The sequence below is a fragment of the Bos javanicus genome, chromosome 1 (genome assembly GCF_032452875.1).
Source record: "Bos javanicus breed banteng chromosome 1, ARS-OSU_banteng_1.0, whole genome shotgun sequence".
Taxonomy (NCBI): Eukaryota; Metazoa; Chordata; class Mammalia; order Artiodactyla; family Bovidae; genus Bos; species Bos javanicus.
This window is the reverse complement of record NC_083868.1, coordinates 152,702,977-152,730,601: the sequence shown is the minus strand read 5'-3', so window position 1 is coordinate 152,730,601 and position 27,625 is coordinate 152,702,977. Positions and strand designations below refer to the sequence as shown.

General features: G+C 40.0%; 1 protein-coding gene and 1 long non-coding RNA gene across 3 annotated transcripts in view; both read left to right on the top strand.

The window, feature by feature from the left end:
• Positions 1-27,570, top strand: part of LOC133252494 (uncharacterized) — a 59,172-nt gene extending 31,602 nt beyond the window's left edge. The window contains exon 2 of the long non-coding RNA XR_009737953.1: positions 326-27,570. This is a non-coding gene — a long non-coding RNA (uncharacterized LOC133252494). The remainder of the gene's footprint in view (positions 1-325) is intronic.
• Positions 1-27,625, top strand: part of ANKRD28 (ankyrin repeat domain 28) — a 216,346-nt gene that overhangs the window by 40,578 nt on the left and 148,143 nt on the right. The window lies entirely within an intron of this gene.

Genomic DNA, 27,625 nt, shown 5'->3' with positions numbered 1-27,625 from the left:
GTTGGACACAACGGAGCAGCTAAACTAAACTGAACTGAATACATTTTAAGTAATGAGCTTATGAATGGTACAGGATAGTGAGACTAGCCGAATGTGGGAAGACACGAATATTACACCTCAAAGAAAAGATTCTTCTGACTGGCCATGCTCAGAAAAGGTCAGTCTTTGGGTTAAAGCAAAGTAGTGAGAGGTTAATGAATGAGGGAAATGAAGTCCAGAGAGATGATTAAAGATAGCAACTACTTGTTCTTGACTTAAATTAATTGTATCTTTGGATTGTAGGAACTTGAAAATGAATTTTCTAAATAACTTTTTATGTTTTCAGGTGTGGTGGGGTTCAGGAGAGAGGCACCTGATGATTTCAGACGGAAAAAGGTTGCCTGCTTATTAGAAAGGGAAAGAAGCAAGATTACAGAGTTTGATGTGGCCCTCAGGTGAGATTCTAGAGTAGATTATTTAAAAGAATTGCTTGTTTCCAGGGGAGGTGAAGTGCTTAACATTAAGAATTAGCCTTAATTCATTAAGAACAAACTAAAACAGTCTAACTTCTCTTTTTGTGGGGGCAGCCTCCTGTCTTCAATGAGTTGCCTGAGGTGTACAGATCACTCATCACATTTGCAGCTGGCACAGATACAGGAGGGGTGGTCTGACAGCTGGTACGGGTTAGGTTTTGCTGTAGCAATAATTTTCAAATCTCAGTGACTGACAAGGAGAAGAGATTTATTTATTGCTTATATTGCATGTCTGTTCTCAGGTCACCAGGGTTCTCTGCTTTGTGTTGTCCTCACAGAGGAACCTCTGGAGTTTCTGCCTTCCGGAATATTGATTTCACTTGTGGTACAAGAGACAGAACATGATGGATGGCACATCAGCCTTCAGAGGCTCCATCCATCATTTCAGCTCACAGTTAACTGATCAAGCAGGTTCTGTGACCACACCTAGCTTGGGCGTTTGTGGGATAGGAAAGTATATTCCTTCCATAATCTGAAGGAGGAGACCCAGAAATGTTACTGCACATCAGTGTTGACTCTGAGATAGTGAGGACTTTGGATGACAGGTTAAAGGACCCAAGAGGATTGAGCTTGATAGACTGATGTGATCAGCTGAATCTGACAAAGGGAAAATGAACAGAGAGGAGTGGAAGATCTTGTCCTTTGTTCCCAAAACTAATCCTTTTTGATAAAGGCTGAGGAGTGCAGCTTGCTAGCTCCATCAGCACATGCGATGCAAAGAAGTGTCTGGTTGGTGCACGGAGATGACACAGGGGCCTCGATCCTGGCTTACTCCAGGCCTGAAATTACCACGTTTCTGGCTATAGGTGCATTCTCAGATGGGAGGTATACTTGAAATCGTGTGATGTGGATGACTGAGGCAAATAGGAATGTGTAGCTGGGAAACTAACTTGGGCAGGTGGGTGGGAGGCATCATGGCTGCCTCAGATATTTGGAGGCCTGCCATCCGGAAGCAGGAGTGGACTTTCACCATATGTCACGCTAGTGGCTGGTGGATGAAAGCTACAGGAAGTGACTTAAGCTCAGTGAAAGCAAGCTGCCAGTTTAGAGGTGGAATTGTATACTTCTAGCTGGAAATATCAAGCATTGGGTTGATTCCCGTGAAATTCTATGACTTTGAAAGACAGAAGAAGGCCTGTTACATGTTAACTTTCAGAAACAATCAAGTATTTAAACATTTATGTGATTATTTCTAACTTCACTGGTGGAAAAAAGTAAGATGTAATGAATTAGTGGTTTAATAAAACATTTCTGTCTTTATGCCTATTAGGTAGTAGAATTCTGCTAGTAACTTTATGATTTTTCTTTTCTAAATCTTACTTTAATCTTATTTTATACATGAGGAGATTAATTCAGAGATGATATATGGCTTGCCCAAGGTTTATTCTGATTAACTGAAATAAGCAGATTTTAACCAAGGTCTCTTCTATTCCAGAAACTGCTTTTTCTGCTTTCTCACTATAGTAGTAACCTGTATCGCCTGCCTTCCATGTTTTGTCTCCTGGGGACAGCACCCTCTTATTTTGGGGTTCTGTCTGTCCATCTCGGTCCCTTACCACATGGTTCTGTTGGGACTTCCCAGAGTCTTCACTGCTTGGTCTATTGCCTGCCTCGCTTTACGAGGGCCAGTCAGAATTCCCTCTGTGAAACCAGGAAGGAGACATCTCTCTGTGGATATGGGTGTGGTCGGATGCAGTATGTAAGAGCTGTCTGTGTTTGCCACTCCTTGAAGGAAGCAGTCTGCTTCGATAGGAGTGACGCTGATTCTAAGTTCCTGGTTCCAGTGGCTCCTGGCACTCAGCTGCACTCCCACCATTGCTGCGATTCAGCTATTCTACCCTTCTCCTATGTGAGACTGCCACCCCCATCCTGCTCCAGTATTTCCCTTAAGGCCCTTTCTTTTGGCAGAAGCTTGAAGTGATGGGCTTTGAATGGTACTAGTCATTTTTGAGAGAGGAGATATGGGCTGGGCAAACCCCCTGACAGGGAAGAAATGAATCCCTAAAGAAGACAGTCGCCACACTGGCTGGGAAAGGCACAGTTTTTGTGTGTATGTGTACTGAGAAAAGATGGGACATCAGCTCTGGTGACTTTTCAGAATGCATTCTTGAAAAACCGTTGGATCCATCTTACTGAATTGGCCTGTGGTGTGTTCCAGTATCTTAGGACAGAGGCAGAGCAGTGTTTGGAGCTCTGGCCCCTTCTTCCTACCCGCTTTCTGTCTCCTTGTTAGTTACTGTCTGAGGCACCCTCATGTGATAAAGACTTTTTCCCCCTCCTCTCCTATATGAGGGCTTCCCTGTGGCTCAGCTGGTGAAGACTCTGCCTGCAGTGCGGGAGATCTGGGTTTGATCCCTGGGTTGGGAAGATCCCCTGGAGAAGGGCAAGGCTGCCCACTCCAGTATTCTGGCCTAGAGAATTCCATGGATTGTATAGTCCGTGGGGTCGGAAAGAGTCGGACACGACTGAGTGACTTTCACTTCACCTTGTCTCCTGTATGGGTCTGTAAAGATGAGAGACAGGACAGCTGCTCGGGGGGTAGATGGAGGAGAGGGGGAGGAAAACAGGCGCGTGGCTTACGTTCATTGAGTCACTGCAGGGCACAGAGTACTTTTTATGAGTTTAAGGTAAGCAGCATTATTCTTATTAAAGTTAGGGAGGTTCAGACTCAGAGAAGTTAAGTGACTTTATTCAAGGTAACAGGTCGGACTCTAAGCATCATTTCACGTAACTGCTAGAGAGTGTGCAATAGTTCATGTGTGTCAGTCAGAGATCAGAGTTAGTTGCATCTGACTTCATCTAATAAAAGAGGCAGGACAAAGGTTCAGAGAAGAAACAAAAGAAGAAAGTGGTTCAATAAAGGACTAAAAGGAGAAGAAACACAAAAACGATGATAGGTCAGTAGTGATAGCCGAATGAACTGTATCGTGGTCCCAGGGCCCAGAAGTGCGTCGGTCACACTGAATAGAGGAGTGGTGCGTCAGACAGCCCAAGGTATAGCACTTCTGTCTTTGTCTTTAAAAACAAGTCTCAAAAGACAAGGGTGTTTTGGTCTACTTCTGAGTTAAAATAAACAAATTATTTTTCCTTTTTGCAAGAGAAATAAGAATACACGTGTGGCGTGCCCAAAGGGTGATATGACCTTGGCGTTATAAGCTGAGAAACAGCTGTGTGTAAGGGAAAGAGTGCGTGTCCCGTCCCTTCTCTCTTAAGCAGTTCATGCTGATAAGCAGACAGCCATGAAAGAAACTAGCGTTCAGTTCTAAAAGTTGCATTACCTCAGTATTTAAACAAGAAAAACAACACAGTGGTTTCCGGGGCTTAACATGTATTTCTGGGGAGTTGTCTGATAACAGTACTTTTCATAAGGGTCCTAGGGTCCTGCTGCAGTGCTTTGTGATAGGAGTGGTGACCTGGGGGACCTCTGGGCCTGCGTTCTTCTTCACTAGAGCTGGGACATTTGGATCACCGTGTCATTCTTGTGCATGTGTGAATGTGCATACACACTTTGATTAGGTTATCTGAAATAGTAGTGTTGATCAAAGTGTGCTGTTAGTTTCAAACTGTACTTATGAATCAAGACATCAGTAGGGACTGACTCATTATCTAGGTGTTCTTATGTGTCTTTTTGGAATTTTCAGTGTCTTTGCCAATAATTCTGTTGGAATCTGATGTTAATGACTCTTGAGGCCTATGTCTATAGAATTATTTGCAGGTGATGATTACAGATGATGAACTTTAGATTTTCTTTAGGAGCTGCCATCTTTTATGTGATACACAAATAGTGAAAGTGACAAGTTTTGGTGCAGATTGACAAGGATGTGTCTTTGACATTGTGCTAGTAATACAGATGTGATGATAATACTGTGAATCAGATTTAATAATAGTAGTGTAGAATTTATGGCTCCTCAAGCTTTGATTTTTACTAAGTGGTTCTGTGGAAAGGCAGCTGAAATTCACTGTCTAGAAGCTGATACAACTGAACTTGAATTTTATGACAGCCCCCAAATCAAGCTGACATTGGAGGACCTTTGGTTTTTTGAATTATCATATATGTACAAACATCTCACCAATAAAGCAGATCCTAAAAGGGAATAGCTGACAGGCTTCCAAGGCTCGCATGAGTGTGTGGAGAGCTCTGTAGCCCTGACCAGAGAGTGGAAGCAGCAGGTCTCTCCCTGCCCGCTTGGTGTGTCTTTATGCTGCTCTGCCTCCTGCTGGGGTCAGTGCAGCCTCGCCCCAGTCTGCCCTCCCCAGGCTTGCCCATTGCAGTTTGTTTTCTGTGCTGAAGCAAAGCAGAATGATCTATCTTCAAAAATACTTTTAAATCAGATTGAGATTTTCAGACACACAGGATAAAATAAAATTCAGTAGAAACCTACTCACCTGTTACCAGGAATAAACAGATATTAATACTTGCCGTATTTGTGTTGTCTCTTAAAAAGGAATAAAATAGTTATATAGACAACTAGAGCCCCATTCCCATCCTTTCCAGCCTTGAAAGTTGACTTGTACCATTCAGGTTTTTGCACTTACACTGTGTTTATATCCCCATAAATAGTACTGTAAACAATATGTACTATCATTTTTGTGTTTTCTAAACTTGGAAATGATATGTCTTTTGCAACATTGTTTTTAAATTTTATTCATCATGAGACATTTGTTATACTTGTTCTGTATCTTATACATATAAATGCAGTTTATTCCCCTAACACCCTGTGCTTAGGTAGTTTCTAGTGTTGAGCGATTACAGATGGTGCTGCAGTCGATATCCTGGCGTCTCTCTGTGTACATGCACACGTTTCCTGAGGTTGACATGTGGAAGTAGTCTTTCTGGGTCATAACATATATACACATTCACTTTTACAGTGTGATTTCACTTTTCTCCAAAGTGGTTGTGCCAGCTGTATTGCCTCTACTCTCAAACTTGTTGGTAATTGTTTTCATTTGATTTCAGCCTTTACAATCTGATAGGTACGAAGTAGTGTCTTGTTTTAATTTGTATTTCCCAGATTACACTGAGATAGAATATACTTTTGTGTGTTTGGACCAATTGGAGCTCTCTGGGTGAGTTGCCTGTTTATTTTTTCCTCCTTACAGTGCAGTTTTGAGACTGTGTGTGTGTGTGTGTGCGCGCGCGTGCATACATGCTATGTTTTTTGTTGTTGGTTTTGTTGTATACATCTCAGTATGTTACAAGTCTTTTCACTTTATTTATGAACATTTTAAATTGTAGTGTAATCAGATTTCCCAGTCTTTTGGGGTTTTTTCCTTCCTTGTGTGAGAAGCAGTCAAGCTCTTAAAAATATCCTGTTTGTTCTAAAACTTTGCAGTTTCTTTACCTACTTAGTTTTTTGACCCATCTGGAATTTTATTTTTGTATATGCTGAGAAGTTCACATTTTTCTTCAAAATGAACTCTTCCTTACCCTTTGATTTTTTTTTCTGTGTACATTATAAATTTCAAATTGCCATGGAAACTCAAATTTAATGATTATTCTATTGAATTTATGGGTTTAATTTAGAAAATTGACATTGTACAATATTGAGTCTGGAAAAAAAACAGATGATTGTTGTGCAGTGGCCCTTTCAGATCTCATGCCTGTTGCCTGCCCATGCATTTACTCACAGTTGCCATCAGACAACAATGGTTCCTCCTTCTCTTCTTAAAATCCTGTAATCTCCCTCACTGGCAGAGAAATGCTATCTTTGAATCATTTGAGGGAAAGGGATTCTGGGAAATGTAGTTCCAGACTTCCGCCTGTGAGGCAGAGGAAACTATAGAAGTGGGTATCAGTGATGCAGATTTTACAGTAGACAAGCCACGTCAATGCATATCTGTTCTTATTTTCCTCCTCCTTTTAATGCGTAAGGTGGCTTACTAGATTGTTGTGTACGTTTTTCTCCCAGCTGATATAGTTTGGAAGTTTTTTCCAGTGGGATGTACATTTATAATTTTGCTAGGTATTGGCAGTTGCCCTCCACAGAGGATATATTAATTTATATTTCTACCTGTAGTATGTTGCTTTCTATTTTTGCACCCTGCCCTCTTTATTATAAATGACTTTTTACCTTTATTTGGTCATCTTGTTTAAAGTCCGAGTCATTCTGGCAGAAGTGATGCCTGACATGTGCATGCACACACACTCAATTCTCCTGCTTCTCAAGATTGGATTAGTCGCGCTCTTGGTATGACTATATAATGTATTTCATTAATTTAGTACTTAAGCATTTTTTTTTCTGCCCCTTTTTAGGCCTGGGCTTTCTTGGTTTTCAGTATGTATCTTTCTGTCATAAGTACATTGTGTGTGTGCTTGTCTCCTTTACTAAACTGTTTAACTCCTTCAGAACAATATTATGCTCTTTGTTACCAATGCTTAGCACATAGTAACAGCTCAGTGTTGCAATGAGTGAGTGATGCATAATTGTAAACAGAGGGGATATGCAGCTTTATAACCTTTTTATTTAAATGAATACATTGCACTACATGCTATATATATCATGGCAGCTCTGTTTATTTCATGAAAAATGTTTTGTCAACACATTAATTATGGGACTTTTATATTTAATTTGGATTGACACTCAGCTTCATCTCATTTTAGTGTCACACTTCACCTAGTTGCTACGTAATCTTCCTGATTATGACTTTTAATGGTTGCATCATATAGCATCAAGTTGATTTATCATTCTGCCCTTTAGATATTTAAGTAATCTGAATTATTCTTCAAAGGATATATTGCATTTCCAGTATTGAACAAAATATTGTTCTAAATAATTCTTACCATTGGTATGCATCTGATTCATCTGTGAAGCTTTTAAAATTTATCAGGAAGTTGTATGGTTCATCATTTTAAAGGAATAGAAAGAATATAATGTAACTGGACATGGAACAACAGACTGGTTCCAAATAGGAAAAGGAGTACATCAAGGCTGTATATTGTCACTCTGCTTATTTCACTTATCTGCGGAGTACATCATGAGAAACGCTGGGCTGAAAGAAGCACAAGCTGGAATCAAGATTGCCGGGAGAAATATCAGTAACCTCAGAAATGCAGATGACAACACCCTTATGGCAGAAAGTGAAGAGGAACTCAAAAGCCTCTTGATGAAAGTGAAAGAGGAGAGTGAAAAAGCTGGCTTAAAGCTCAACATTCAGAAAACTAAGATCATGGCATCTGGTCCCATCACTTCCTGGGAAATAGATGGAAAAACAGTGTCAGACTTTATTTTGGGGGGCTCCAAAATCACTGCAGATGGTGATTGCAGCCATGAAATTAAAAGACGCTTACTCTTTGGAAGGAAAGTTATAACGAACCTAGACAGCATATTCAAAAGCAGAGACATTACTTTGCCAACAAAGGTCCATCTAGTTAAGGCTATGGTTTTCCCAGTAGTCATGTATGGATGTGAGAGTTGGACTGTGAAGAAAGCTGAGTGCCGAAGAATTGATGCTTTTGAACTGTGGTGTTGGAGAAGACTCTTGAGAGTCCCTTGGACTGCAAGGAGATCCAACCAGTCCATTCTAAAGGAGATCAGTCCTGGGTGTTCTTTGGAAGGAATGATGCTAAAGTTGAAACTCCAGTACTTTGGCCACCTCATGCGAAGAGTTGACTCATTGGAAAAAACTCTGATGGTGGGAGGGATTGGGGGCAGGAGGAGAAGGGGACAACAGAGGATGAGATGGCTGGATGGTATCATTGACTCGATGGACGTGAGTCTGAATGAATTCTGGGAGTTGGTGATGGACAGGGAGGCCTGGCGTGCTGCAGTTCATGGGGTCGCAAAGAGTAGGACACGACTGAGTGACTGAACTGAACTGAATGTAAAAATATTTTCTTGTTCAAATCTACTCATCCCTAAGTTGTCTAGTTCCTCTTACTATAGCCAACCAATTTTCTTGTTTATTCCTAGAGATTTTATTGTATAAACACATACCTGTTACTACTGCCTTTTACATGGTAGATAGTGTATCATACACTATGGTGCGTCTTACCTCCTCTCTCTGCCTCCAGGATCTTGAGTTCATTACTTATCAATACTTAAAGAGTTCTATTATTATTATTAATACTCATGGCTGCTTAGTATTTTCTTGTTGCATGCATGCATGCTAAGTCGCTTCAGTAGTGTCCGACTTTTGGGACTCTATGAACTGTAGCCTGCCAAGCTCCTCTGTCTATGGGATTCTCCAGTCCAGAATATTGGAGTGAGTAACGATTGCCTTCTCCCAGGGATCTTCCCAACCCAGCTATCAAACTCAGGTCTCCAGCATTGCAGGTGGATTCTTTACTGTCTGGGTCACCAAGGAAACCCAATTTTCTTCTTATGTAACCCCAGTTCCCTATTGATATCTAGGTTGTTCTTTTGCTAATGCAAACAAGGCTGCAATGAATACCCGCCTGCCACAGTGCAGTTCTGAAGATGTCACTGGTTAAGAGTTTGGTCTCGGCAAGATTGCCCTCGGGCTTCCCAGGTGATGCAGTGGTAGAGAATCCACCTGCCACTGCAGGATCCAAGGAGATGTGAGTACAGTCCCTGGGTTGTGAAGATCCCCTAGAGAAGGAAATGGCAACCAACTCCAGTATTTTTGTTTGGGAAATCCCATGGACAGAACAGCCTGGTGGGCTATAGTCCATAGGGCTGCAAAGAGCCAGACATGACCTACAAGACCTTCTGGAGCTAACACCAAAAAAGATGTCCTTTTTATCATAGGGGTATTTGTGCTAAGTCGCTTCAGTTGTGTCCAACTCTGGAGTGGGTTGCCTTGCCTTCCAGGAGATCTTCCCAGCCAACTCTGGAGTGGGTTGCCTTGCCTTCCAGGAGATCTTCCCAACCCAGGGATAGAACCCTCGTTTCTTACATCTCCTGCATTGGCAATCAGGTTTACCATTAATGCCACCTGGGAAGCACTGTCATAGGGGACTGGAATGCAAAAGTAGGAAGTCAAGACAGACCTAGAGTAACAGGCAAGTTTGGCCTTGGAGTAAAAAATGAAGCAAAGCAAAGGCTAACAGAGTTTTGTCAAGAGAACACACTGGTCATAGCAAACACCCTCTTCCGACAACACAAGAGATGACTCTACACATGGACATCACCAGATGGTCAATAGCAAAATCAGATTGATTGTATTCTTTGCAGCCAAAGATGGAAAAGCTCTATACCGTCAGCAGAAACAAGACCTGGAGCTGACTGTGGCTCAGATCATGAGCTCCTTATTGCAAAATTCAGAATTAAATTGAAGAAAGTAGGGAAAAACCACTAGGCCATTCAGGTGTGACCTAAATCAAATCCCTTATGATTGATTATACAGTGGAAGTGGCATATAGATTCAAGGGATTAGATTTGGTAGACACAGAACCTGAAGAACTATGGACGGAGGCTTATAACATTGTACAGGAAGCAGTGACCAAAATCATCCACAAGAAAAAGAAATGCAAGAAGGCAGTGTGGTTGTCTGAGGAGGACTTACAAATGGCTGAGGAAAGAAGAGAAGCGAAAGGCAAGGAAGAGAGGGAAAAATTATACCCAACTGAATGCAGAGTTCCAGAGAATAGCAAGGAGAGATAAGACCTTCTTCAATGAACAATGCAAAAAAAATAGAAGAAAACAAAATGGGAAAGAGTAGAAATGTTTTCAAGAAAATTAGAGATACCAAGGGAACATTTCATGCAAAGATATGCGCACTAAAGGATAGAAACAGTAAAAATGTAGTAGAAGCAGATGATATTAAGAAGAGGTGGCAAGAATACACAGAAGAACTATACAAGAAAGATCTTAATGACCTGAGATAACCACGACGCATGGTCACTCACCTAGAGCCAGACATTTTGAAGTGTGAAGTCAAGTGGGCCTTAGGAAGCATCACTACAAACAAAGCTAGTGGAAGTTATGGAATTCCAGCTGAGCTATTTCCAATCCTAAAAGATGGTGCTGTTAAAGTGCTGAACTTAATATGCCAGCAAATTTGGAAAACTCAGCAGTGGCCGCAGGACTGGAATAGGTCAGTTTCCATTCCAGTCTCAAAGAAAGGCAATGCCAAAGAATGTTCAGCACAATTGTACTCATCTCTTTGGCTGTTGGATCACAGCAAACTGTGGAAAATCCTTAAAGAGACAGGAGTACCAGACCAGCTTACATGTCCCCTGGGAAACCTATATGCAGTTTGAGAAGCAACAGTTTCCAGCAGACATGGAACAGCTGACTGGTTCACAATTGGGAAAGGAGTACGACAAGACTGTATATTGTCACTTTGCTTATTTAATGTCTGTGCAGAGCACATCATGTGAAATGTCAGACTGGATGAATCACAAGATGGAATCAAGATGGCTGGGAGCTATATCAACAAGCTCAGTTGCTCAGATGGTAACAAATTTGCCTGCAATGCAGGAGACCCAGGTTCAATCCCAACTCACTCCAGTATTCTTACCTGGGAAATCCCATGGACAGAGGAGCCTGGCGGGCTAGAGGCCATGGGTTGCAAAGAGTCAAACATGATTGAAGCGGCTGACACTTTCACTTTTCAGATACGCAGATGGTACCATCCTAATGACAGAAAGTGAAGAGGAACTGAAGAGCCTCTTGACGAGGGTGAAAGAGGAGAGTGAAAAGGCTGGCTTAAACTCAACATTCAAAAAACTAAGATCATGGCATCTAGGACCATCACTTCCTGGCAAAATAGAATGGGAAAAAGTGGAAACAGTAACAGACTTAATTTTCTTGAGCTCCAAAATCACTGGGGATAGTGACTGTAGCCATGAAATTCAAAGATGCTCCTTGGAAGGAAAGCTATGACAAACCTAGACAACTTATTAAAAAGCAGAGACATCGCTTTGCCAACAAAAGCTGTGGTTTTTCCAGTAATCATGTACGGATATGAGAGTCGGACCATTAAGTGGGCTGAGTGCCAAAAAATTGATGCTTTTGAATAGTGGTGCTGGAGAAGACTCTTTGAGAGTCCTTTGGACTGCAAAGGGGATCAAACCAGTGAATCCTAAAAGAAATCAACCTTGAATATTCATTGGCAGGACTAATGATGAAGCTGAAGCCACTTGATGGGAAGATCCAACTCATTGGAAAAGAGCCTGATCCTGAAAAAGATTGAAGGTAAAAGGAGAAGCGTGAAGCAGAGGATGAGGTGGTTAGATAGCGACACTGATTCAATGACGTGAATTTGAGCAAACTCTGGGAGATAGTGGAGGCTAGAGGAGTCTGGCGTGCTAAGGCCCACGAGGCTGCACAGAGTTGGACAAGACTTAGCGACTGAACAAAAACAGCAGGGGCAGATTGGTAGGTAGGGACAGAGAAGTGATGCAGGCGGCCTGCCCACCCCATTGGTTGCGCCATGCACAGGCTTCACGCATGGGGCCCTGCTTTTTTTCTCTGAACACCTCCAAAGTGGCAGTTGGATTTTTTGGTCTTTTTGTTCATAATTTGCCCCAACTGTGCATGCATGCAGTTATTTTAGTCCCTTATAGTTTTCTTTGTATTCTGTTGCCTGAGGAGATGTTTGTCCAAGTATAAGCATTGCAGCAAAGGTCCCAGGTCCCAGCCTGTCTCAGACAGATCACCCTTCTAGCATATTGATAGCTCAGCATCAAGATTACTCAGTTTATAGGTACGATGGGTTGAATCATTGGCCACATGATTGAATTCAGTCTCTAGCCTCATCCTCTCCCTGGAGTTCAGGAGGTCAAACTAATATCGTGTGACTCACAGCCTCAATGCTTTTATCACACAGTGGTTCCTTCAGCCTGATCAACCCCAATCAGGAACAATCTAGGGACCTGCCTAGAATCACTTCATTAGCATAAACTAATGCATGGTCCTTGGAGCTTCCCATGAATAACAAAGACACTTGGGAAATTCCAAGAGTACCCATGCTCTCAGGTGCCCAGGACAAAGAAAGACCAAATTCTTTTTTATTTTCAGTGTAACACCTACGTATATCTCTTTGCTCATGTGCAAATATGTCAACTGTGGAGTAAATTCTTCTTTCTCCCCCTTTTTCCTACCTTCATGTGATATAATAATCAAAATCAGGTAAAGCTATATTTGAGAAGTCTCTCCCATTTTGTGTCTCCTGTGTTAAACTTGTACAGCTCATTTTAAATGAATAACCATGTTTCCTTCCTGTGTATCTTTAGTGTTTCTGTATGCAGAGAAAAGCAAATACAGATACATCATTTTCTCGTCGAGTTAAAAACTCACAATGCAGAAACTGTGAGTCAGGTTTATTCAGACTGGGAGACACCTTCCCAGAGAGTTCTGAAAAACTGTTCCAAGGAGGTGAGGGGAGAGGTCAGCGTATTTGTGACTTTGGCCAAGTGGGTATGTGCAGCCAGGCACGCATCTTGGTAGGAGGCGCGGCTGGTCGTGAGGAGCGGGTATCTTAGTTAATGGATTTAGTGCTTTTCTGTGTATGAGAAGATGCAAGAGCTTGGGGTTCAGAGAGTTTTCTCCTAAAAAGACCTAACCATCTGAAGGCCTGTTCTGCCAGTTTTTCCCAGAGCACAGTGTCTGCCTCCCCCAACCTGCCGATCTCTGCCCTGAGCTCCTTTCGGACGGTGATAAAGGTCAACGACTGCAGTGACTTGGTCCTTAAAAACAGTCTTCAGCTGGCACTCTCTTTCTTACACACCAGGTATCACACTTTATAGACCCAGTGTAAGTTGTTCTTTTCGCTTAAAAACGTCCTAGAAATGTATTTCCATATCAGTTTAGAATGTGTTCAAAGTTTTGCTAGCTATTAATAAATCACTTTCCCACAGAGATTATATTAATACTTCATTCACTATAGGACCTCAATAGTTAGGCTTCTTGATCTTTGCCAGTTTGAAAGATAAACAATGATACATCCATATAATTTAATTTGATTTTCTTTTATGAGGTCGAACATCTCTTTGTATGTTTGAGACATTTATGTTTCCTTTCCTATGAATTGTTCCTATTCTTTGCCTATTTTAATAGTGGTTCCCCGCCCACCCCCCTGCCAATGTTTGTCATTTATTTCACCCCTTGGTTACATTTTTAAATGCAGAAATGTAATAATTTTAACTGTTTAAATTTGTGAATTATGTCTTCTAAATTTTTGTGTCTTCTCCTATTAGGAGATTATTTTTTAAAACTGTTTTGTGGCTTCTAGTATTTTTATAGTTTTTTCTATTTTTTACTAAGGTTTAATTTATAGTAAAATTTACCCTTTCTAGTATACAATTTTGTGAGTTTATACAAATGCATAGTCAGGTAATGACCACTGCAATCAAGATATAGAACAAGTCCATCACCCCTAAAAATTCCTGTTTGTCTCTTTGTGTTCGTCCCTTCCCCAGGTCCCCAGTTGCTAGCAACTTTGTTTTTTATTTGCTAAGTCATGTCCGACTCTCTTGCGACCCACGGACTGTAGCCTACTAGGCTCCTCTGTCCATGGGATTTCCCAGGCCAGAGTACTTGACTACCAGAAGAGTTTCTCAGGCAAGAAGGAAGTTGTCATTTCCTTCCTTCTCCAGGGAATCTTCCTGACCCAGGGATCGAATGCATATCTCCTGCGTAGACAGGCATATTCTTTACCACTGAGCCAACTGGGAAGCCTTTCTGTCCTTAAGGTTTTAGCTTTTGCAGAAGGTCATAAGAATATAGCCTTTCACTTAGCATAATGCATTTGGTATTATCAGTTTTATACACACACAGAAAAGTCATTTTTGTAGATGTGTAATAGGATTCCATGTTTTTATTTTGCAGTTTTCTAATTATTAATGTCTATATATCTTCTTTGGTGAAGTGTCAAAATGTTTACATTTAAAAAATTGAGTTATAGAAGTTCTTCATTTATTTTGGATATAATTTATCATATATCTAATTTGCAAGTCTGTGGCCTGTGTTTGTATTCTTTTAGTGGTATCTTTCAAAGAGCAGAGATTCTTTGTTTTGATGAATTTTAATCATTTTTATATATGGGCTGTATTTTTTATATCATCTCTAAGAAATCTTTGCTTTCATCATCATCACAAAGATTTCCTCCTCTGTTTCTTTTTTAACTTTATAATTTCAGACCATACATTTAGTTCTATGATGCACTGTAAGTTAATTATAGTGCTCTTGCCTGGAAAATCCCATGGACGGAGGAACCTGGTGGGCCGCAGTCCATGGGGTCGCTAAGAGTCGAACACGACTGAGTGACTTCACTTTTCACTTTCATGCATTGGAGAAGGAAATGGCAACCCACTCCAGTGTTCTTGCCTGGAGAATCCCAGGGACGGGGGAACCTGGTGGGCTGCCATCTATGGGGTCTCACAGAGTCAGACACGACTGAAGTGACTTAGCAGCAGTAGCAGCAGCAGTATTAGATAGAGGTCTAAGGTTTTGCTGTTGTAGTTTTGGCAAATGAATTATCTGGTTATTCAAGACCATTTGTTGGAAAGACTTTTTTTTTTTTCTATTGAACTGCATTTTGTACCTTTGTCAAAAATCAGTTGACCATGTATGTATGGATATATTTCTGGACTTTTCCATTCCATCCCATTAGATCTATATGACTGCAGTTTCATTCTTAAAAATAGTTTTGGCTCTTCTAGATCCATTGTCTTTACATATAAATTATTCAGTCTGCTTATTCATTTCTACAAATACTGCTGGGACTTTGGTTGGGATTGGATTGAATTATAGATTACATAAGGAAAAACTGACACCTCAGTGAGTCTTCCAGTACACAGATGTGGTATCTTCACTTACTTGGTTTCCTCTATCCCTTGTGGCTCAGCTGGTAAAGAATCCGCCTGCAATGCGGGAGACCTGGGTTCGATCCCTGGGTTGGGAAGACCCCCTGGAGAAGGGCAAGGCTACCCATTCCAGTATTCTGTCCTGGAGAATCCCATGAACTGTATAGTCCATGGGGTCCAAAGAGTCAGACATGACTAGGCGACTTTCACTTTCATCAGTATTTTATAGTTTTAGCATACAGATTTTGTACATATCTTATTAAATTATACCTCAGTACTTTAAGTTTGAGGTACTGTTATAAATGGTACTGCTTAAAGTTTATTTTAAATTTCTAGTTCATTGGTAGTATGCAGATATATAATTGTATTCTATGACTTTACTACACTTAATCCTGAGTTCTAGAAACTTTTTTAATATGTTCATGGATTTTCTACGTAGACAGTCAAGTTTGTCTGCTGATACAGACAGTTTTATTCCTTTCTTTCCGAACTGTTTGCCCTTTATTTCTTCTTACAGTCCTGTCATAGTGGCTAGGAGTTTTTTTTGATAAGTTGAATAGGAGTGGTGAGGGCAGGCTCCCCTGAACTTGCTTCCCCTCTCAGAGATAAATCAGTCATTAGCTCCCCAGTACTTTTATATTTCTATAAATATGTATAGCTCAGTATAGTGATCACTTAGCAATGGAGTCCTATGTTATTTTTCAGTTGGTTTCCACTTTTCCTGATACCTTTTATTGACTAGTGTATCTCATGATTCCTAATGCATTATATGTATGTATGTCTCTCTCTCTCTCACGCATTCACACATGCACACACACTCACAGAGAAGTTTGAGCTATCAAAATACTTACTGCACTGCTGTGTAGTTAACTTTTTACTTATCTCTTGCCCTTACTAGAAGATGAGCATTTTGAGGGGCTTAAGAAATGGTGCCTCCCCTCAAGGAACTTACGTTGTGAATAATTGGTTAGCCCATATGAAATTGCCAATATTCATTTTTAACCTGTAAAATCTTGTATTTGCTTGGGACAAAAACAGGAAAAAAAAAAAAAGGAATTTCTCTTCTGCTGACAAGATTCAGTTATCAGTATGAGAAATAAATGTCCATACACAGCAAATTGCTCCTGGCTGTTGTATGCAGAGCCAAAGAGCTGGGTAGACTCATGTGAGTGGGTACGGCCCCGCCCTAGAGGAGCTGCTGTGCTGTGAGGGTGGGGGAATGAAACTGTGGCTCCTGGGTCCTTATGAGGTCTCTTTGTGAGTCCACTCATGATTCCAGCATGATGCTTCTGTGTCTTGGATCATAAGACACTTCGGCAGTGATTTCTCCAAATCAGTTACTGCAAAGTGTGATATACTCTGCTGTGTGAGAATTTTATGTGAAAAGATGCTCTCCATACATTTTTCAGTTTGTTATAACTTAATTATTTCAATCACTTAGCATCTTGTGAGTTGAGTCCATAGAGTAGTGAATTAAGAGTGTTGCACATTTTCCGTTTGGACAGAACTTGCTATTTTGGAAGAAGTTAAGGGAATTGTAATACAAAAAATAAAACTATGTTGCATTTCCTTGCTCTAATTTTTTTGTGTGCTGTTAAAATAAACGTAGAGGGAGACAATATTTTCTTACTTTATGTATATTTGTGGGTTTCCCAGGTAGCTCTAGGGGTAAAGAGCTTGCCAATGCAGGAGACAGACGTTAGAGATGGGGGTTCAATCCCTGGGTTGGGAAGATCCCCTGGAAGAAGTAATGGCAACCCACTCCAGTATTCTTTCCTAGAGGATCCCATGGACACAGGAGCCTGACGTGCTATGGTCCATAGGGTCGCAAAGAGTTGGACACGACTGAGGCGACTTAACACAGAACACACGTGTATTTGTATACAGTTTAGACTCTCAAGATGACCTTTTGCTACCTCCTTTCACAAGTCTTGGAAAAGAAATATATGAGAGATTTTGTGTAAATTTCATGAAGTCTTGTACATGAAACAGTTTCTCCTTGTACTTAGTACATGTGAAGTTGTTAACAAATGATTATTTGTATGAGTATGATGATAGGAAGCTAGCTGGATTTAGTTAGAGTAAAAAAACGTAATTTTTACATGAGATATATAAATATTAGTACAAATGAAAGTTATTGCAATTACTTGTTACTTGATAAGCATCAAAAGATTCCCATAGTTTGTGAGGCAATTAAAGTGTATTTGTAAATGCTATAGTAACAGAAGGCTATTAATATTAATCACACATTCACTTATAATACTGATTTGAGCTTGACTGTCAACACAAAAGGATTAAAACATAACTATTAAAACCTGTAAAGCACCATCTTTCATTTGAAATTCTTGTTTAAAATTTGAGATTCAGGGAAGACTACCTTTGAATTGGTAATAATACAATAGATAGCAGCACTCAGGAAACGTACTTTCTTTTGTGTTTGCTGCCACCAAATGGCAAGTTAATAATATTACTGTCTGTTTTATTATAATATGGTGGTTTGGTTGCTAAGTCGTGTCCTACTCTTTGCAACCCCATGGACTGCAGCACGCCAGCCTTCCCTGTCCTTCACTGTCTCCCAGAGTTTGCTCAAATTCCTGTCCACTGAGTTGGTAATACTATCTAAACATCTCATTCTCTGCCACTCTCTTCTCCTTTTGCCTTCAGTCTTTCCCAGCATTAGGGTCTGTTCCAACGAGTCATCTGTTTGCATCAGGTGACCAAATACTGGAGCTTCAGCTTCAGCACCAGTACTTCTAATGAACTTACAGGGTTGATTTCCTTTAGGATTGATTGGTTTGATCTCCTTGCAGTCCAGGGGACTTAAGAGTCTTCTCCAGCACAGTAGTAAAAGTACTGCTCCTTGAATATTTTTTGACAGTTAATTTGTTCATAAAGATTTTTGGCAAGAGGAGACATAACAAATTTTAATATCTTTAGAACTGTAGCTAAAACGTTTTTCTGCCAGGTGGATGGTTTCTGTCTCCTTTTAACATAACATACTGGAAAGACATATTAGAACATTAGCAATAATCACTATGACAACAATGATAAACACGGATGATTCAGACTAATAATAAATATGGTTGACAGAATACTTATATACAGAGAATTTAATTCCAACATTTGATCTTTCTAAGTCATTGCATCTGAGAATTAAGGGTCCAGAATATTTTAGGCCTAATTTTATTTATTTGAAAACAAACTATTTCACTGTAAATAACTGTTGAGATATGAGCCTGGAAAAATTATTATATATGAGTAAAAGAAGAGTAACCCAAATGTTCAGTCTTAGGAAATTACTTAAATACAATGAGGTATTACTTTTGAATGTAATATTATATAGTTATTCAAGGTGTTGTAAACGAATATTCAAGAACATGGGTAATGTTCACATTGTTAAGTGGAAGAAGATGGAGACAGGTAAGTTCCTAGACTGTACATTATCACAGATTTTTTAGTACATATATAGAAAATAATTATCAGTGTTTATCCTTGTTAATATTATTATTTCTTAAGTTTACGTATATATAAAATGAACATATTTTTAATATTCAGACAATATGTAGATTGACTATTTTATACCTTATAGACAGTTTCTTAGATTAAGATATCCCCATGAAATTATTTGAGAAATGTTAAATACATTGGATAGGTGTTAATTTTTTTAATTAATGAGACTATCCTGTTGCTAGGATCCTAAGAATCTAACCCCACATTTTGAGTCTCTTCAGAGAATCCAGCTCATATGTAAAGAACACCTTTAAAAAACTCTGTCTCATTATACTAATTAATAATTTTCTTTCACTCTTTTATTAAAAATAATTTTCTTTCTTGATAGGGTAAAACTAAGTTCTGAACTACTAAGATTTTTGAATATTATCTAAAAGTTCAAAGTAGTAGTTACTTTATAATGTAGCCCTTCATTTCTAGAGTCAGCATATCTTTGCTTTTGATATTTGTTTTCTGCTACAGGCTTGATGTTGGAGTTGAAACAATACCACTACTGCTTCCACCAGAGGAAATAGTGTGGGAATTTCTATTATGGTAGGTGCTTCTCCCCTAGTCTCTCTGCAGTAATAGAGGCAGCTCTTGTAATTTGTTGGTTTGTTGCTGTTTATGCCTCCAGATGTTCAAGCTGGTTTTAGAAAAGGCAGAGGAACCAGAGATCAAATTGCCAACATCCATTGGATCATTGAAAAAGCAAGAGAGTTCCACAAAAACATCTATTTCTGCTTTCTTGACTATGCCAAAGCCTTTGACTGTGTGGATCACAATAACTGGAAAATTCTGAAAGAGATGGGAATACCAGACCACCTGACCTGCCTCTTGAGAAATCTATATACAGGTCAGGAAGCAACAGTTAGAACTGGACATGGAACAACAGACTGGTTCCAAATAGGAAAAGGGGTATGTCAAGGCTGTATATTGTCACCCTGCTTATTTAACTTCTATGCAGAGTACATCATGAGAAATGCTGGGCTGGAAGAAGCACAAGCTGGAATCAAGATTGCCAGGAGAAATATCAATAACCTCATATATGCAGATGACACCACCCTTATGGCAGAAAGTGAAGAGGAACTAAAAAGCCTCTTGATGAAAGTGAAGAGGGGAGTGAAAAAGTTGGCTTAAAGCTCAACATTCAGAAAACTAAGATCATATCATGTGGTCCCATCACTTCCTGGGAAATAGATGGGGGAACAGTGGAAACAGTGTCAGACTTTCTTTTTTTGGGCTCCAAAGTCACTGCAGATGGTGATTGCAGCCATGAAATTAAAAGACGCTTACTGCTTGGAAGGAAAGTTATGACCAAACTAGATAGCATATTGAAAAGCAGAGACATTACTTTGCCAACAAAGGTCCGTGTAGTCAAGGCTATGGTTTTTCCTGTGGTCATGTATGGATGTGAGAGTTGGACTGTGAAGAAAGCTGGGCGCTGAAGAATTGATGCTTTTGAACTGTGGTATTGGAGAGGACTCCTGAGAGTCCCTTGGACTGCAAGGAGATCCAATCAGTCCATTCTAAAGGAGATTGGTCCTGGGTGTTCTTTGGAAGGAATGATGCTAAAGCTGAAACTCCAGTATTTTGGCCACCTCATGTGAAGAGTTGACTCATTGGAAAAGACCTTGATGCTGGGAGGGATTAGGGGCAGGAGGAAAAGGGGACAACAGAGGATGAGATGGCTGGATGGCATCACCGACTTGATGGACGTGAGTCTGAGTGAACTCCGGGAGTTGGTGATGGACAGGGAGGCCTGGCGTGCTGCGATTCATGGGGTCACAAAGAGTTGGACACAACTGAGCGACTGAACTGAACTGAGATGCCTCCTAACTTAAATTTTTCTTTTATATATGAGTGTATGTGCATAAATACTTAGTGTCATCCTGTGTTGTAGGCATTTTGTTTATAAGTGTGGTGGTCCCTGTATTTGTGGAAAACTTTAGTATAGCAAATAGATTTTCAATGCAGGGGGCTTAAGAATCTAATAAGCTCTTGCTGTTGGAGTTTGGGGAAGAGAATATTAAATACGGTGACGCTGCAGTTAGTTTTATTTTATCCTGAAACACTTAATGCTGTTTTGGAAGGGTTCTTCCTTCTTTTGTCTGAGTGGTGTGTCTCCTGCTCCTAGCTCTTTTTCCTTTGTGTTCTGTGTTTGTGATGCACACTGTAGATACGTCAGCCACTCAGCCATCCCTGGGGAGCCTCACATGCGAGAAATGCCCTTGTTAGTGAAAAGAGTTTAAAAGTCTGCAGGTGTCAGACTGAAGGCACTAGTGCACACAGTATAAGCTGGCTTGATATCATTGCTTTGGGACACTTCTTATCTGAAATTCAAGCATATTTCTGAAAGACTGTGGAAAGGAAGAAACTGAAGGCCAGTCACTAGCTTCTTTGCCTTATCAAGCTGCAGCTTGCTGTACTTTTTGATAGTTTATGATCCAAATGGTAATACCATTTGATATGAAGTAGGCTTAATGCAACATTGTTTCAAAAACAAATCACCCTTAATAGCTTTTGGGTTTTTGTTGTTGTTCTTGTTATAATTCTTTGTTAAACTTTACTTTTTAGATGAGGGTGATCCAGAGGCCTTAATGGAAGCTGAAAAATTGTATTCATCTGTACTCTGGTAGATGGGGAGCAGATTGTTGGCAAGCATTATTATGTTGTATTTGCCAACTTGAAATAATTTTGATGACATTAATTATCCATATTCCTTTTAGGAATTCTGAATTCTGAAGGAATTAACCAATTGTGAATCTTTACCTGGCTTTTTAGGATTATCTACCAGCTTATCACTTAAAAAACAAAAGTGAAACATAGGATGCCTCTCATTTGTTCCGGGAGTGGCCCTTGCTGAGTAAAATTTCACTAGAAATTCATCCCTCACACACCTTATTTCTGTTTGTAACTTTTTTTAACCTCTGGCTCAATTAAGGCTCTGAGAAGTCTTGAAATACTCCTTCTTAATTTAGTCAAGCTTTTGGGTAACAGGTGGGCAAGTCAGAAAAAAGGAAAAATGTCAAACTTAAGATAGTAAGAGTAAGATTTGATTAGGAAAATGGTAATAAATAGCAGACACCATCAACATCATTTAGCCCAATTGTCTTTTTGTCTCCTGGTAATGTGTATTAGCGACACTGTAGAATCACAAAAATGTGATCCCTGTATAAGTTGCAATTTTCATCTTCTACCACTGGATGGTGCTTTTGCATTGGTTTCTGCAAATTTTCTGACTTTACATGAGAAACCATTTTTAAACTCTTCATAAAGAGCAGTGGAATTAAGATAGTGGTATGGCTGCTCGTGGCTTCCCAGGCGGTGCAGATGGGAAAGAATCTGCCTGCCAGTGCAGGAGCCACGGTTCTGTCCCTGAGTTGGGAAGATCCCTTGGCGAACGGAATGGCAACCCGCTCCCAGTATTCTGAGAAATCCCGTGGGCAGAGGAGCCTGGCGGGCTACAGTCCATGGGGTCGCAGAGTTGGACGCAACTGAGCACAGCGCATGGCTGCTCACGTAGACAGGGAAGTTAAAGCCAGTGAAACAAAGCCATCATTGTGATCCAATATGTGGTTTAATCTTTTTAAAAAACAGATATAAGTGTATGAATGGGTTAAGAGCTCTACTGACTATGTTTTTTAATATAATCTTGAGTCTACCGTCTTAGATGTTGATTTTCTAGGTGGTACCTTAATTTAAATGCCATCTAAATAAAACACAGTTCTTGATTTGTAATGTTAAAAAAATTCAGATAGCTCAGACTTTGAAAATTGTCCTTGATCATTTTGTCTTTTCTCCTATCCAGTAGCCATCCAAACATCTTTTACTGAGCCTTTTATTTTACAGATATTATATTCAGATTCTCTTTTTGAGAATCAAAAGTTATCAAAGGACTTTTTTATAATTATTTTACTTGAATAAATTGAATACTTGGGATCTGTAGAGTTTGTTTGGGATTGTAGTAAGGTTGTGGAAGTCTCACTTGAAATAATAGTCCCATGTTAAAAGCATTCCTGTGTTTTAAAAAGCAAAGTAAGTACAGACAATAGAACATCAGTGTCTCCAAACACTTTTCCTTGATGCTGTCTTTCTCCAGTCTAGTTTGTCATTACTATTTCCTTTACCGTTCTTTGAAAGATTTTTTTATATAAAATTAAAGTTACAAGTATTTAAACCTTCTTATAGTCTCCTTTTCACTAGTGATTTGATGCTTTTGAGGTTGGATTTAGATGCAAGCTTCAAGCCTTAACGGCCTTGGTCTGTGCTCAGTGGTCAGCTTTTGCAGGTTCTCTGGAGGTGCAAGTAAGTGGCTCTGCCTTCATGATACTGCTGCTTAACAGAGCAGCTTCTAGCCATGTTCAGGTATTGGTCTTAACTCTTACTAATGTGAATTTTTGTCATTTAACCCCTCTAGGACTTATTTTTCTTTAAAATAGTCACTGAGTTTAGCAAATCATGACTAAGGAATAATGTTACTCAGAAAAAATTAAATATACGAATATTTGAAGGAAAGAGCAAATTATCGATAATACTACCACTCAACAATGAAAACAGTGACAGACTTTATTTTCTTGGATTCCAAAATCACTGCAGATGGTGACTGCAGCCATGAATTTAAAAGATGCTTGCTCCTTGGAAGAAAAGCTATGAACAACCTAGACAGCATATTAAAAAGCAGAGACATTACTTTGCTGACAAAGGTCCATCTAGTCAAAGCAATGGTTTTTCCTGTAGTCATGTATGGATGTGAGAGTTGGACCATAAAGAAAGCTGAGCACGGAAGAATTGATGCAAGAATTGATGCTTTCAGACTGTGGTGTTGGAGAAGACTGTTGAGAGTCCTTTAGACTGCAAGGAGATCCAACCAGTCCATCCTAAAGGAAATCAGTCCTGAATATTCATTGGAAGGACTGATGCTGAAGTGAAACTCCAACACTTTGGCCACCTGATGGGAAGAACTAACTCACTGGAATAGACCCTGATGCAGGGAAAGATTGAAGGCAGGAAGAGAAGGGGACGACCAAAGATGAGATGATTGGATGGCATCACTGACTTGATGCACTTGAGTTTGAGCAAGCTCTGGGAGTTGGTAATGGACAGGGAAGCCTGGTGTGCTGCAGTCCATGGGGTCACAAAGAGTCAGACATGACTGAGTGACTGAACTGAACTGATTGTTCTTTTTAAAAAAATTAAAGATTTTTTAAAAAAACCAAATCAGAAGTTCTTCTGATCTTCATTAACATAATTAGACTCATATTGTGTGTTGTAATATGTTGCACATTTTTATGAGTATTGTCTCATGCTTTAAAGAATTCAGTTTCTAAGACATTTCTCCAGAGAAGACATATAGATGACTAATAAACATATGAAAAGATGTTCAACATCGCTCATTATTAGAAAAATGCAAATCAAAGCTACAATGAGATATCACCTCACACCAATCAGAATGGCCATCAAAAAAAAAAAATCTGTGAACAATAAATGCCATATAGGGTGTGGAGAAAAGGGAACCTTTTTGCACTGTTGGTGGGAATGTAAATTGATAGAGCCACTATGGAGATCCCTTAAAAAACTAGAAATAAAACCATCATATGACCCAGCAGTTCCACTACTAGGCATATTCCCTGAAGAAGCCAAAACTGAAAAAGACACATGTACCCCAGTTTCATTGCAGCACTGTTCACAATAGCTAAGACCCAGGCAGCCAAGATGTCCATCAACAGATGCATGGATAAAGGAATTGTGGTACACATATACAGGGGAATACTACTCAGCCATGAAAAGGAACACATTTGAATCAGTTCTAATTAGGTGGATGAGCTGATAGCCTATACAAAGTGAAGGAAGGGGAGGGTGGGATGTATGGAGAGAGTAACATCGAAACAAACATTATCATATGTAAAATAGATAGACAGTGGAATTTGCTCTGTAACTCAGGGAACTCAAACGGGGCTGTGTAACAACCTAGAGAGGTGGGATAGGGCAGGAGGTGGGAGAGAGGTTCAAGAGGCGGGGGCATAGGCATATGGCTGATTCATATTGATGTTTGGCAGAAACCAACTCAATACTGTAAAGCAATTATTCTTCAATTAAAAATAAATAAATTTAATTACAGAAGAAAAATTCACTTTGTAAATATTCAGTTTCACTGTATGATATAGTCTAAATTTTAAATCACTTTTATTTAACACTTAGGTTGTTGTTAATGTTTTGTTATCAATGATCCTTCAGCAAATTCCTGACATGTAATTTTTTATAGGCTTCACATTACTTCCTTATGTCTGTGCTGTGTCCCGTGCTAAGTTGCTTCAGCTGTGTCCAACTCTGCCCTGCCCCATGGACTGTAGCCCCTCAGGCTCCTCTGTCCATGGGATACTCCAGGCAAGAATACTGGAGTAGGTTGCCATGCCTCCAGGAGATCTTCCCAATGTCTACATTCTTGCAAATAGAAATGCTAGTTTAAAGACTTTGAAAGATTTAGCAATGCTATTTGACAGCAGTTGGCAAAATTTATTTCCCCAGAAATGTCCTAATTTATTCCTCTTTCCACTCCTTGTGGCCCGTGGCTTAGACTCTTGCAGTGGCCTGCTATTGTTTTCTTTGTCTTTAGTATCACTTCATTTTTAAATCGTCCTTCATGCTATATCCACAGTGAGGCTTCTGACATGCAAATCTGATTATGTCATTTTTTGAACTTAAATTTTTTTAGTAGTCTTCCCCACCTTTCTGCAGTTAAAATGTATATATGTCAATGTGGCATATAAGGCCCTTTTCTGGTTTGGCCCCTGCCTAATTTTTAGCTTTATTTTATGCAACCTTATTGTATATTTTGTGGCTAATTAGGTAGAAAGGGAGCATTCTAGGCAGAGGGAACATGGTATATGGTGGCGCAGCCACATGAAATGATGTGCTATATTGTAACAAGTTACAATAGTGGTGGGTATCTTCAGTGTTTTGTAAAATTTATTTCACTAAATAAAAGCAGGCAAATAACATTGTAATTTAGAGAAGTGACTAGTGGTATAGAAAATTGTTAATCAGGACTGTTGGTTACAAATGGCAAAAATCCCAACTGAAAGTGGCTTAAATGCAAAAGAAAACTGATTAGCCAGACAGTAGGCATGGTCAGACAGAGCTGGTTCCAGGACTTGGCAACAGTGTGGAGTTCCCTCCTCCCTTACCCTTTCAAAGCTCTGTCCTCTTCTCTCCTGTTAGGCAGCTTAGCGTACATTTCATTACAATCCCAAAAGAAAAAGGATGTTTTCCCTCATATCCTTGGCAGGAAACTAAAATCTTTAGGAAATTCCTGTCTGGCTTTGATTGTATGTTCATCCTTGAATTAAACTAAAGAATAGGTGGTACTCTGACCAGTCCTGGGTCTTTTGTTTATCTTTGGACCAGATGCACTCCCTAAAGCAAGAGACTCTTGTGAAAGAACCTGTCTGCTATGAGGATGGATAGAACTGGAGATGGAGAGCAAAGCGCTGAGAGACCAGTTAGGAGGTGGGTTTTGAGAGGACTGAAGTGGGTCTGAGCTACGTCCCTTTGGGTGAAGAGTTCAGGAAGACTTTGTGTAGAATGCTCAGAACTTGGCAACTAACTGAGAGTGGGAGATCAGGTAAGGGAAGTCTTCGAGGTAATCCTTTCTGTGCTCTGGATCACTGTGTGTACGGCAGTGTCAGTGCCGCTAACCCACCTGGGGAATCTCAGAAAAGAGCCCTTTGAGGGAGTGGGCTAGAGATGATAAGTTGAATTTTGGCACGCTAAGTATGAAATAATACAGAATGGTGACTGCAGCCATGAAATTAAAAGACGCTTGCTTACTCCTTGGAAGGAAAGTTAGATAGCAACCTAGATAGCATATTGAAAAGCAGAGACATTACTTTGCCAACAAAGGTCCATCTAGTCAAGGCTATGGTTTTTCCTGTGGTCATGTATGGATGTGAGAGTTGGACTGTGAAGAAAGCTGAGCGCCGAAGAATTGATGCTTTTGAACTGTGGTGTTGGAGAAGACTCTTGAGAGTCCCTTGGACTTCAAGGAGATCCAGCCAGTCCATTCTAAAGGAGATTAGCCCTGGGTGTTCTTTGGAAGGACTGATGCTAAAGCTGAAACTCCAATACTTTGACCATGTCATGCGAAGAGTTGACTCATTGGAAAAGATTCTGATGCTGGGAGGGATTGGGGGCAGGAGGAGAAGGGGACGACAGAGGATGAGATGGCTGGATGGTATCACCAACTCGATGGACGTGAGTTTGAGTGAACTCCAGGAGATGGTGATGGACAGGGAGGCCTGGCGTGCTGCAATTCATGGGGTCGCAAAGAGTTGAACACAACTGAGCAACTAAACTGAACTGAATGAAGGTAAAAGGGCCCATCAAGCATTTGGAAGTTGTACTTGGAGATTAGGACTAGAAATAAAGTCTTAGAAGTATCACATAACTGATGACTCATAGAAATAGATGAGATTGTCCAAGAAGAGATTGAAGACCAAGAGGAAGCAAAGTGAGCTGAAAGGAAAGCCAGTATTTAAGTTTAGAGGGTGGAAGGAAAGCCAAATGAAAGGTACTTAAAAGGCTTAAGAAATAGATGAAAATCTTATAAAAGTAGCCAGAAGAGAGTTTAATAAATATTATTGGTGTCCAGTATTGTATAGTAAGTTGAGAAAAATGAAGATTTAACAGCTGATTATCATTGGTGACCTTGGAGCAGTATCACTTGAGTAGTGGTTGAGAATGGAGTCTGCTGAAGTAGGGAAGAACAAGCGAAAGGTCGTAGCTTGTTAAGGAGCCAAAGTTTCCTGTAGGCTAAGAAAAAGGAATAGAGACTGCAGTGAGGAATAAACCAAAGTGATATAGAAAGGATTTGGAGTTGATAAAGGAAAATCTGTTAAGGAGATGGAAATATTTT